This window comes from Oncorhynchus mykiss, chromosome 15 (genome assembly GCF_013265735.2).
Source record: "Oncorhynchus mykiss isolate Arlee chromosome 15, USDA_OmykA_1.1, whole genome shotgun sequence".
NCBI lineage: Eukaryota > Metazoa > Chordata > Actinopteri > Salmoniformes > Salmonidae > Oncorhynchus > Oncorhynchus mykiss.
This window is the reverse complement of record NC_048579.1, coordinates 38,411,676-38,425,525: the sequence shown is the minus strand read 5'-3', so window position 1 is coordinate 38,425,525 and position 13,850 is coordinate 38,411,676. Positions and strand designations below refer to the sequence as shown.

Here is a 13,850-nt window from a genome sequence, read left to right as displayed (position 1 = left end):
AGTAAGTCTCCCAGGAAGGACACCGGACCCCATAAAAGCAAGGAGACTGGAATTGGTAAAACCCTCAATTTAATACATGTACAAAATGCTCTCTTGCTTTCCCTAAAAGCATAAGGGCCTTGACTTTCTTACATGAAAGGATAGGTTAACTTGGTTAACTCGACTTCAATTTCAGTCATGGGATTTTTTGTTGCTTTAACCCTTGTGTGTGTGTATGTGTGTGTGTGTGCGTGTGACAGAGAAAGAGAGCCCTACACCCACAAGTCCAGCCCTCTTAGGTGCTGCTCTCTGAGTGAGGGTGGTGACAGCAGGTGTGTCTCTCTCACTGGGGGGCCTGTCCTATTGACTGTGTGACCTCATCAGGTGGTGCCAGTGGAGATGGCCACCAGTAATCTCATCCGCTGCCAGGGTTCTATTGTCATTCAAAGCAGGTGAGGTGAGGCGGGCAGTAGGGCACAGACAGAGCTGAGTGAGGGAAGCAAGGGGCTGAGGAGGGGGTACACCTTGGCTTAGCTTCCAACCAGCTGAGTTGTTAATGCTGTCGAACGAATGGCCATTCTGGAACTTTTAGGCCACTCTCATTTCGAACACCTCTATCTCTGCTGTTTCTCTCCTTCCGTTCTCCTCCCTCAGTCCACTCGTTCAGTCCCTTCCCATGCAGAGAGTGCAGGTCTTTGTGGAATTCTAACCCATAGTACTATGGCTGGGGGAGTTGAGGCCACATTCTTTATCATGCCTTTATCATGTCTCTCACACACGCACACACTTAGACATACACACACTTTTGTTTCAGAGATCACCTCTGGCACAGACGCAATTCAATTTCATTAATGCATGGCGGCATGGCATGGCATGAGAGACTTATCTTGGGAAACCAGTGCCCGGATGGACGAAGTGGGGGCTAAAAAACACTTCAGTTTATTAAAAAGCTCATTAAGGAGAAAGGGTTCTTTCTACACTGCTAGCCCCAAGCAGACAGACAGGTCACATATCCAGGGTGGCTAAATACAACCATGCCAGCCAGAAGAGGAGCTCTAGCCTCTCTCTCTAGCATCCTTTTCTAATCTCCATAGCATGCTAGCAGATACCTAAAGACTTGTAGTCATTGCACTACGCTAATTAGCATTGGCTCGCGAAACTACTTCTAATAGGCTTGTCACGATACCAACATTTTACAAACGATGGCCAAGTACCAGGCCAAGTATCTTGATACCGAGTAGTATCTCAATAACACGGGGGAAATAAATCGGAGGCCTAGCATCGTGTACGCCCCTTCCCCTGGACGCCATCATGTTTTTGAAATGTTCTCCACTGTTCATTTGCTAGTATTTGCAAAGGCCTACCTGTGATTTGACTGGAGGAATGGGAGGAAGGAACATGCATCAGTGGAGGCTGCTGAAGGGAGGACGGCTCATAATAATGGAACGGCACAACTGGAATGGCATCAACACACACGCTATCTACCACAAACACGCGCACGCACTGCTCCCAACTTTTAAAACGTCAGGCGCAAAACAGAATTTAAGGAGCACAATAAATAAAGGTTTGGTGTACTTTTGGCTTCAATTAGGCCTATATAAATCCTACCTTTTTTGAAGCACTTCTCATGAGTAGCACACCCTTTCCCTTTCTTCCTGTGCCATTAACATGTGCCTAAACTTACTGTCAAGTTACCAGGCTGTTAGCTAGCTAGGCACCATCACTGAACAACGTTGTTTGTTATCAAACCAATAATTAGCGACCCGGGCATTAGTTTAAAATGGCCTGTGACATGGTTTGTGAAATTATATCAAATGCGCGTGGAAAAAAAGGCATCCGGGAATATGGGTCATATTTGTTTTTAAACATTTAGGCCAGAGACATGCCATTTTCCTTTGCTGTGAAGCTGCAGGCATATCTGTAGCTTAGTGGTGCTCCATTTTCCCTATCTGACACCCAGGGGCTGCATGACAGTGAACTTGCAACGTCTACTCCGACTGGTCTTTGCTCTTGATTATAACCAGACCCTGATGAGTCTTCTGTTAGATTTATACATTTGTTACATTGGATCAGCGCGGAACTAGCAGTGTTGATACAATGTATGATTACACCTGCCACAAGTGATATGAGCATGAAAGTGAAGTGGATATCATTGGACCTCTAGTGGCTGTTGCTTCAATTCAACTGAATTTATAAACTAAACTGACTTTATAAAGATTTTATAACAGGCATGTAAGTCAGTAGTATCATATGAAAGGGTACTAAGGTCTTAAAAATGTTTGGTATCGTGGCATTACCGTGGTACCGATATACCGTGCAACACTAACTTCTAGCTTCTGTCATACACAGACACAGACATGAAAATGGTATCCACAAGCTCATCTGACTTTGGGATGTAGATAAAACGCCTCGTTGCCAAATCCTAAAGTATTCCCTTAATAGGAAGCGGAGTGATTCGGAGAGTCATAGCTTGCTCTATCCATCATCAGCTGCGTAGTCTCTCTCACTATGCGGAAGGCAGCACAGGAATGAGTTGCAGGGAATGTATTTCATGGTCTACTCTTGACCACGCTGTATTGTTTCTGTGTGCAGTCAGCCCCATCTAGTGGTGATCAGTGGTAAATGCAGTTGAGGATATTTTCGGATTTACTTTTGTTCCCATATATGAATTGCACTTCCTCAGAAATGTTTATAGTAACTCCCGTCTATCTCATCTGTATGCAGTGTGTAAAATAATTTAATTCTCTCTCTCTCACAATTCAATTCAATTTAAGGGCTTTATTGTCATGGGAAACGTATTTTAACATTGCCAAAGCAAGTGAAGTAGATAATAAACAATAAAAATGAACAGTAAACATTACATTCACAGAAGTTCCAAAATAATAAAGACATTTCAAATGTCATATTATGTCTGTATATCTCTTTCTGACAGGCTCTATAAGGCGGTAGAAGTGAAGGGGTGGAGCTTTATGAGCTTTCTGGAACACTAACTGAAGGAACCAGAGTAACAGGTCTGATTAGGTGAGTTGCTGCTACCCTCTCTGGGTGTGTCTTTGCCTTCGTGTGTGTGCCTGTTTGTATGTGCTTCCTGTGTATGTATGTGTATGGAAGAGAGCTCAGGTAAGCCCTTTGTTATTGTCTGTTAATTGTGGCTTAGTGTGTTTCTCCTTTCCTGTGACTTGCTTTCTTTTGTACATAGTAGGCCTATGTAAGCCTAACTGGCTGACTAAGTGTTTGCTGAAATGGTATTATGTCTGTATGATATGCGCCTACTGATTGCTAGTAATTCTAGAAGCCTTATTCGGGTGGATCTCAAGTGGCACCCTAGTATTCCCTTTAGTTCACAACTTTTGACCAGAGCCCTATAGGCTTTGCTCAAAAGTAGTGTACTATATAGGGAATAGGTTGCCATTTGGGACCGAGCCAGAGACTGACTCACCAGATGGCCCAGCTGTTGTCTTCTGGGATAGTTGAACTTCGATCTTCACTCTAGAACCTCAGCTCATATCCTAGCCTGACCCGGAACAGAACACCTGCCTTCAGACTGGAAGATCTCTGTCTCGGTCTCTCTCTCTACTGCTTTCTCTCTCCCGCTATCTGTCTATCTCTATCTCTATCAACTATAATGTGTAAAAGACAGACTGCCTGAAGGGCTTACAGAAAATGTAACATGTCAAATTAATTTTGTTTCCATCACTTTTTATTGAAACAAGGCAGGGAAACTTTTAATAGAGTCTTTAATGCATTAAAAGGGCTTGGTCCGTGTGTTAATGTGTTGCGTGGAGGGAAGACCCTGCTGTGCACATAAAATGACCTCAACGTTCCTGGGGCAGACACTGGAAAGATGGGTTCATATACTGTACACACACACACACACACACACACACACACACACACACACACGTGTAGCCTAGTCGTTAAGAGCGTTGCTGGTTCAAATTTCAGAGCAGCCTAGGTGAAAACTGTTGATGGGCCCTTGAGCAAGGCACTTAACCCTGATTGCTCCTGTAAGTCGCTCTGAATAAGTGCATCTGCTAAAATGTCGAAGAAAAAAGCACACACGCACGCACACATAAATACACACACGCGCACACACACACTTTATGTGGAAAGACTAGCCTCACATGAGAAGCATATGGCCCTGGTCTGGCTCTGTACTGATCCTGAGCTGTTCAAACACCGCACCTTCACCTTGACCTCTCAACCAACCACACGCTGAAATCTTTTGGAACTCCATCCGAGGCCTGTTAAGTCAGAGGTTCAGCCATTCAGGCGAAGGTTCCTATGGTGCAGATATAGCAGCCTGCTTAGTTCCTCTGTTTAAGGTTAAAGCATCCAGTCATATCCAATCTATACTCAAACTTTCTGAGGTATTTGAAAGAGATTTGGTCATCTCCGTGTAAATGGGACCAAGAGCACTAACGTGAAGTTTATAGGAGCATGTCAAATGAAAGCTATATCTATATTTCTTTGAAAATAAGGCATGTATACATTTCTCAACCATCTTCCATTTTGATTTCATGTCAAACAGATGGAAAAGGGGTCTTAGAAAAATACCTCTGTCAACTAGAGGTGGAGTGAGCACTTTGGGGTAGAGGTCAGATGAAGTGAGGAAGAACAGATATCACTAAGGTTCTTTCTAGCAACAGAAATACATTGGCTGTTCAGATGTGTAGGAGGCGACTCAGCCTAGGAGATATGGTTAAATATCAGTGCTTGTGTGAAAATGTCTTTGTCTGAATGCTGCTGTGAAGAATTCAACTTGGTTAAGCTTTCATAGTGTCCGTTGAGTTTTTTACTCTGAGAATTAGAACCTAACAACACTAACCACAAAACCTTACACCAAGCCACTAAAACAGTATCCATCTCTTGCAAAAGCAAACAATTATTGCAAAACTCTTGTGTTTTTGCGTCAATATAGTACACACAAACCATCATTTGAATAAGCACACGAAGCACCAACTACACAAAGATAGCTTTATCTGTGTGCAGGGCATAGCAGTTTGCAATAAAGTTTTGTCATACATGTAGTAAACACACATACACACAGATATCCAAATGTGTAAAGTATGTATGTGTATTCTGAACATAACAAATAAGTGGAAAATGTTAGAACATTTTGAGAGAAAAAAATCTAACACTCAAACAACAAAAGCGCAGTAGAAGAAAACAAAAACATTTGTGCTAGAAAAAAAAGAACACCTTTGTGGGTCTGGCCATAAGACTTCATCCACATCACATGTAAACTGAGTGTAAAGCAGTGAGTTGTGTTTACAGTTTTGCAAAAAGTGTGTTATAAAATTACAAACTGAATGTGCATTCAGCAAAGAGTGTGCATTCAGTTTGGCACACTTGGTAAATGCATTGGCTAGTGTTAATGGTTTCAGAGATAGTGCTTCAATAATCACTGTTAGTGTTTAAGCATTCAGAAAAAAATGTAAATTCCGTTACCAAAAACCCAGATATGTTGAAGATATTTTCTCTCCCTCATGATGGAGGATAATGAAAGTTCACAGAGGTAACCTGTAAAGGTAGACCTATAAATTAGTTATAGGGTTTTTACTGATATCAATTTTGTTTAAGTGTTATTAAGTGTTTAAAACTTGAAATTCACTTACCAAATCGCTAACTGAATTGGCAATGGAATTTCTGCAATTGAATTGGTGACAATGGGAAATCATAGTTGTCACAAACCACAGTTGGGTCACCTGCTACTGTCCTCTCGTCCAGCGGCTGATAACTGTTTTCTTTCTCTTTCTGCCGTCTGGTGATCAACACAAGAGTGCGAAAAGTCTGGACAACCCCTCCATCTCTCAATCCAATTCATGTCACCTCTCCCAGCTCTTACTGACACCTACAGTACCCATGAGCCCCCTCTCTTCCCATTTACTGTAACCAGCATCCTCACCCACTGAGCACCGACCGACACCGGACTTCCACGGACATTGAAAAGTAGTTGAACTTTGGTCAGTCCACCCTGGCCGGTTTGGACCAGCTTTGATTTCAAAGTCCATAGACATCTGGACCTGCCTTCATTTGGCCCAAACATAGACGTCCATGACTGGTTCAGATTTGTTCCAGTCCTGACCAGACCAAAACTTAACCATTCATAGATGTCTATCTTTCACAAGTTTGGACAGCACTGTACAGTAGAGTATTTTACAGTAAAGAAAAAAAGAGTATAGTACAGTACAGTCATGTACAGTAGAGTAGAGTTCAGTACAGTACCCAGTAGAGTGCACTAGAGTTGTGTACACTATAATGTACTGTATTGAACTATACTCTACTTGACTATACTGTACTTAACTCTACTGTTTTGTGCTGTACATTACTGTACCCTATGTAATCTACTGTAGTCTACTGAGCTCTACTCTGCAGTACTTTGATGTCCAAACTTGTGAAACTTAAATGATTATGATTGGTTCAAATGTGGTCCGGTTCAGACCAGGGCTGTTGCGGTGACCGTATTACCGCCTCCCCGGCAATCATGAGTCATGACCGCAGTAAAATTCCACGTATCATTGAGCCACGGTATCTCCTCTTATGCATTCAAGACATGCGTTGGTTGTACCCTAATGACCATAATGGCCTGGTACTCAAACCTCTATTGTCCCTAGCCACTCTGACGTAAATGCAATGGAAAACCACATCAAACACTTATCAAAACACTATCATGCTTCCCGCTTATGGCTAGAAAGAAACTTTTCTCTCTGTAAGGCCACTTTTCTCTCTGTAATTGATTATGGTGAGTCCTTCTCTTACAGAGGCTGGACTCTGTTTATCATGCATCCTTGCGCTTTATTACAAATGCCAAGACACATTGTACATTGTACCAAATGGTAGGTTGGACCTCACTTTATATGCGCAGAAAGATACATTTGTATGTGTTCATCTACAAAGCCCCTTTGAGTAAACTCAATTTTAAAATAAGCTGTAACGCAACAAAATGTCGAAATAGTCAATTGGCCTGAATACTTTCCGAAGGCACTGTATATATATAGGTAGGGATAAAGTGACTAGGCAACAGGTTCGATAATTAACATATGTGATAAGTCAAAAATAATTTAAGCAAAAAGTCAATGCAGCTACAATGCTTGCTCAACTAAAAGTTGTGGTTATGCTGCGGGACTCAGGTAATTTGTGGTTTAATACGGTACCCTGCGTCACTACTTCTTTGCTCCAGACCAGCACAAGGGGGAGTTAGAGCACTGATTATGCTTTTGGGCACTACTGTGTCTCTAACTGACAATGAATGGGCGACATAAACAACATGGAAACTTCTAAATGTGCACGATTTCAATGAACTGAATGATGAGGATGAAGAAGGTGATTGAATTTAGAGCAATAGTGTAAGAATTGCTATTCCTCTGTCCTGCAGACACACCTGCACAGAAATGATACATTTGTATGTGTTCATCTACCAAGCCCTTTTGAGTAATCTCCCTCTTTACCTCTGTAGTCTGGTTTCCTTCACCGCCAGCAGTTACCATACCCGGTCTGCTAGGTGGTTGCTACTTAAAATCCCCCGGACATTCACAGTATTAGGCAAGACTGCCTTCTCTTCTTGTGTACCAGACTCATGGAATAGTCTACAACCCATGCTTCATCTAGATATGTTAGTGACAATGAATGAATTTAAAGTATTGATGGGAGACTATTACGTAGGAGTGTAAATGTTTTTTTTTTGGGCTTGATCATGTTGTTGTATGGTATTGTTGTATGTTTTAATTCTGTAATGTATTGACTGTTGCTGCCTTCTTGGCCAGGTCTCCCTTGAAAAGATACTCTGGGTCTCAATGGGCTTTTCCTAGTTAAATAAAGGTTAAAAAAAGAAAAACATACAACCAAACTGATTTATGATCTCTTTGGTCCCTCCCGAGTGGTACATGCTCTGTTGCAGCCGGCCGTGACTGGGAGACCCATGTGGCGGCACACAATTGGCCCAGCATCGTCTGGGTTAGGGGAGGGTTTGACCGGCAGGGATGCCCTTGTCCCATCGTGCACTAGCGACTCCTGTGGCGGGCCGGGCGCAGTGCACGCTGACATGGTCGCCAGGTGTACAGTGTTTCCTCCGACACATTGCGGCTGGCTTCCGGGTTAAGTGGGCATTATGTCAAGAAGCAGTGCGGCTTGGCAGGGGTGTGTTTCGGAGGACCCACGGCTCTCGACCTTCACCACTCTCTCGAGTCCGTACGGATTTGCAACGATTAGACAAGACTGTAACTACCAATTAGATACCAAGACGTTTCGGAGAAAAAAGGGTATAATTTGAACCATAAAATTAAATAAAAAATGACTAAAGAAATTATAAGTCATTTCCTTTGGTACATCAATGGTCTAGCCTTTACTCCAAAATGAAACACATTTTGAGTAATCCCCTTTGAGTGTGGACTGTATTATTATGCATACTGGATGGACTGGTAACCTTATGCTACGCTCAAACATTTCTATCCACGATAGAACCTAGGCGATGCTGTATAGCCCTAGGCGATGCTGTTGGTTCATTGTTGGTTCATTGATTGTTTAGGGTATCTTACAGTTAGCTTACAATTATAGTGAAGTTTTATATGGTTTTGAATAGCCTAGTATTTCAAAAAATATTTTCATAATTAATTGGTTGACAATTGACCTTTTAGCTACAAAATATCTCACCACCATGCATTTCCTTCTCTCTCTCTCCTTTATTCCTTTCTCGAGCACACAGAGGGGCTGTCAACAGCTTCGTGAAATATGTTTCATTGCGTAAACATGTTCCTATCGATGTTCCAGAACAGATTTAACTTGGTTTCCCAAATGAAGCACTGGGTAGCTGCTGGAACAGGGCTGGAAAGTCCATGGCATACAGAGTTGGGGCGGAATATCACCTGTCGCACATCAAGAACATGCTCCTCAAGTGGTTGATGTGTGGAGTGAAATAAGTGTTCTTATATTTATTTCTTAGCTGCTCATATTAAACACAGCTCCCCTATAAAACAGAAGTAACCTATCTGGTATCATTTCAATCCAGACAAGCAGGAAGCGCCTTCATTTACAATTCAAGTGCATATGGATGAAATGTACTGCCCCTGTTTCTGCCCATTTGATAATGGACCATTCTAAATCTAAACTACACTGCTCAAAAAAATAAAGCGAACACTTAAACAACACAATGTAACTCCAAGTCAATCACACTTCTGTGAAATCAAACTGTCCACTTAGGAAGCAACACTGATTGACAATAAATTTCACAAGCTGTTGTGCAAATGAAATAGACAACAGGTGGAAATTATAGGCAATTAGCAAGACACCCCCAATAAAGGAGTGGTGGTGACCACAGACCACTTCTCAGTTCCTATGCTTCCTGGCTGATGTTTTGGTCACTTTTGAATGCTGGCGGTGCTTTCACTCTAGTGGTAGCATGAGACGGAGTCTACAACCCACACAAGTGGTTCAGGTAGTGCAGCTCATCCAGGATGGGACATCAATGCGAGCTGTGGCAAGAAGGTGTGCTGTGTCTGTCATCGTAGTGTCCAGAGTATGGAGGCGCTACCAGGAGACAGGCCAGTACATCAGGAGACGTGGAGGAGGCCGTAGGAGGGCAACAACCCAGCAGCAGGACCGCTACCTCCGCCTTTGTGCAAGGAGGAGCAGGAGGAGCACTGCCAGAGCCCTGCAAAATGACCTCCAGCAGGCCACAAATGTGCATGTGTCTGCTCAAACGGTCAGAAACAGACTCTATGAGGGTTGTATGAGGCCCCGATGTCCACAGGTGGGGGTTGTGCTTACAGCCCAACACCGTGCATGACGTTTGGCTTTTGCCAGAGAACACCAAGATTGGCAAATTCGCCACTGGCGCCCTGTGCTCTTCACAGATGAAAGCAGGTTCACACTGAGCACATGTGACAGACGTGACAGAGTCTGGAGACGCCATGGAGAACGTTCTGCTGCCTGCAACATCCTCCAGCATGACCGGTTTGGCGGTGGGTCAGTCATGGTGTGGGGTGGCATTTCTTTGGGGGGCCGCACAGCCCTCCATGTGCTCGCCAGAGGTAGCCTGACTGCCATTAGGTACCGAGATGAGATCCTCTAACCCCTTGTGAGACCATATGCGGGTGCGGTTGGCCCTGGGTTCCTCCTAATGCAAGACAATGCTAGACCTCATGTGGCTGGAGTGTGTCAGCAGTTCCTGCAAGAGGAAGGCATTGATGCTATGGACTGGCCCGCCCGTTCCCCAGACCTGAATCCAATTGAGCACATCTGGGACATCATGTCTCGCTCCATCCACCAACGCCATGTTGCACCACAGACTGTCCAGGAGTTGGCGGATGCTTTAGTCCAGGTCTGGGAGGAGATCTCTCAGGAGACCATCCACCACCTCATCAGGAGCATGTTGTAGGGAGGTCATACAGGCACGTGGAGGCCAAATAACTACTGTGCATCATTTTGACTTGTTTTAAGGACATTACATTAAAGTTGGATCAGCCTGTAGTGTGGTTTTCCACTTTAATTTTGAGTGTGACTCCAAATCCAGACCTCCATGGGTTGATAAATTTGATTTCCATTGATAATTTTTGTGTGATTTTGTTGTCAGTACATTCAACTCTTTAAAGAAAAAAGTATTTAATAAGAATATTTCATTCATTCAGATCTAGGATGTGTTATTTTAGTGTTCCCTTTATTTTTTTGAGCAGTGAGAGAACAGCTCTCACCAACATCACTTGGTGAGAGAACAGCTGTGCAGCCTGAGGTACTTTCTCAAATCATCAATAGCCTATAGTCGCACCATGCAGCCCATACTGTATATGTTTTGATTTCTAAGACATTCTAATGTTTGCATCATTCACAACTAAAGTTGCCAAGTAACTCTAAATCCAGCTATAGGACCTGTTTCAAATGATCACTTTTACGCTCAATATAGCCACTTCACATGCACACTTGCTATGGAATGGGAAAGATGTCCTTTCTATTTTATTCAGGTACTTTCATTGATATTCTTCTTACTATAAAATCATATAATATAATAAATGACATTGGACTTATAAGCATGTCTTGTCGGCTCAATGAACAAGCCTACAGCATGGAGCATAGCCAGATAACATACAGTAGGCCAACTCATCTGTTCTTTAAAAATACATATTATTTATATCATTAGACCTGATTTAAAATAAATAATACATTTATTGTGATGGTGTATATTAAATTGATTTACTAGACTTTTTATAAAATGATAGCTAGTGTGTAGAATAATACCCAAATTTGGGTATATTGCATATTTCTACCCTTTGTGGACCTATTTAAACCAAATAAAATGTTATTTGTCACATGCTTCATAATCAACAGGTAGAGACTAAACAGTAAAATGCTTACTTTATCGGCCCTTTCCAACAATGCAGAGAGATAAAAACAAAAAACAGAAATATCACATTTACATAAGTATTCAGACCCTTAACTCAGTACTTTGTTGAAGCACCTTTTGCAACCATTAAACCCTTGAGTCTTCTTAGGTTTGACGCTACAAGATTGGCACACCTGTTTTGAGGTGTGCACAGCTATTTTCAGGTCTCCAGAGTTGTTAGATCGGGTTCAAGTCCGGGCTCTGGCTGGGCCACTCAAAGACATTCAGAGACTTGTCTCGAAGCCACTCCTTCATTGTCTTGGCTGTGTGCTTAGGGTCGTTGTCATGTTGGAAGGTGAACCTCAAATCAAATGTTTCTGGTCACATACACGTGGTTAGCAGATGTTATTGCGGGTGTAGCGAAATGCTTGTGCTTCTTGCTCCGACAGTGCAGTAATATCTAACAAATTACACAACATATACACACACATCTAAGTAGGCTGTATGAAATGACACAAAACATTTCCTGAACTAATAATGTAAAAATAGTACATAGAAAACTTTGCAGTATATATTTTATTTAAGAGCTAGTCACGATGCTGCCATCTTCCTCGGCACTATCATCAGTCTCCCCCCTCTCTCTCTTTCTCTGTCTCTCTCGCCCCAGTCTGAGGTCCTGAGCGCTCTGGAGCAGGTTCTCATCAAGGATCTCTCTGTACCTTTCTCTGTTCATCTTTCCCTTGATCCTGACTAGTCTCCCTGTCCCTGCCACTGAAAAACATTCCCACAGCATGATGCTGCCACCACCATGCTTCACCATAGGGATGCTGCCAGGTTTCCTCCAGACGTGACACTTGGCATTCAGGCCAAAGAGTTCTATCTTGGTTTCATCAGACAAGAAAATCTTGTTTCTCATGGTCTGAGAGTCTTTAAGTGCCTTTTGGCAAACTCTAAGCGGGCTGTCATATGCCTTTTACTGAGGAGTGGATTCTGTCTGGCCACTCTACCATAAAGGCCTGATTGGTGGCGTGCTGCAAAGATGGTTGGCCTTCTGGAAGATTCTCTCACCTCCACAGAGGACCTCTAGAGCTCTGTCAGAGTGACCATGGGGTTCTTGGTCACCTCCCCTCTCGTTTTGGCCAAGCGGCTAGCTCTAGAAAGTGTCTTGGTGATTCCAAAACTTCTTCCATTGAAGAATGATGGAAGCCACTGTGTTCTTGGGACCCTTCCCCAGATCTGTGCCTCGACACAATCATATCTCGGAGCTCTACGGACAATTCCTTGGATTTCATGACTTGGTTTTTGCTCTGACATGCACTGTCAACTGTGGGACATTATATAGACAGGTGTGTGCCTTTCCAAATCATGTCCAATCAATTGAATTTACCACAGGTGGACTCCAATCAAGTTGTAGAAACATCTCAAGGATGATCAATGGAAACAGGGTGCACCTGAGCTCAATTTCAAGTCACATAGCAAATGGTCTGAATACTTATGTAAATAAGGTATGTGTTTTTCCAAAAATCTGTTTTCGCTTTGTCATTATGGGGTATTGTGTGTAGATTGCTGAGGATTTTATTTATCTAATCCATTTTAGAATAAGCTGTAACGTAACAAAATGTCAAAAAGTTAAATTGGTCTGAATACTTTCCGAAGGCACTGTATACATATAGGTAGGGATAAAGTGACTAGGTAACAGGATCGATAATTAACATATGTGATGAGTGAAAAATAGTTTAAGCAAACAGTCAATGCAGCTACAATGCTTGCTAAACTAAAAGTTGTGGTTATGCTGCGGGACTCAGGTAATTTGTGGTTTAATACGGTACCCTGCGTCACTACTTCATTGCTCCAGACCAGCACTGATTATGCTTTTGGGTCCCAATGCGCTACTGTGTCTCTAAATGACAATGAATGGGCGACATAAACAACATGGAAACTGCTAACTGTGCACGACTTCAACATTTAATTTCAATGAACTGAATGATGAGGATGAAGAAGGTAAGAATTGCTATTCCTCTGTCCTGCAGACACACCTGGAATAAACATATATTTTTGTTACTTCTGGTCAGTGTTGTTTACTAAAACTGTTACACAAAAGTTTTTATTCTAAGAGAAACTTGGACTACAATTAGTGTGGAAATGATTTTTCTCTTTCTGTAGTACTGTAGCCTACTCCCGACCGGCCACATTATACAGAGCCTGAGAGGCGCAGCGGTCTAAGACACTACATCGCAGTGCAAACTGCGTTGCTACAGACGCTGGTTCAATACCCGTGCCGGCTGCGACCGGGAGACCCATGAGGTGATGGTAGGCTTTTGATTTCTCTCCCTCTTAAAACAGAAATAAATCATTCTAAATGACAAACTGGCTGTATTTACAAATTAGTAACAATGTTTCACCCCATGTTCAAGAATGGCCCTTTTCTCGCTCACTTTACGTTATTTGAAAACGAAATCATCTCCAAAATATTGTTATTTTAAAACAAAGCTATTATTATTAATTATTATTAATTAATTTAGAATAATATAAAAGCCCCTTTGTTACGCTCGTCGAT

General features: G+C 42.5%; 1 protein-coding gene across 8 annotated transcripts in view; it reads left to right on the top strand.

The window, feature by feature from the left end:
• Nucleotides 1-13,850, top strand: part of LOC110490036 (MAGUK p55 subfamily member 7) — a 269,143-nt gene that overhangs the window by 48,720 nt on the left and 206,573 nt on the right. For 4 of the 8 annotated variants that reach the window (XR_005036089.1, XM_036944336.1, XM_036944338.1 and 1 more), the window contains 2 exons: nucleotides 2,912-3,000; nucleotides 13,457-13,603. The gene's annotated coding sequence lies outside the window, so the exon portion shown is untranslated. Of the gene's footprint in view, nucleotides 1-2,911; nucleotides 3,001-3,058; nucleotides 3,100-12,895; nucleotides 13,604-13,850 lie in introns of those variants that run through there. The other 4 variants (XM_036944340.1, XM_036944342.1, XM_036944339.1 and 1 more) reach the window with 3 other exon arrangements.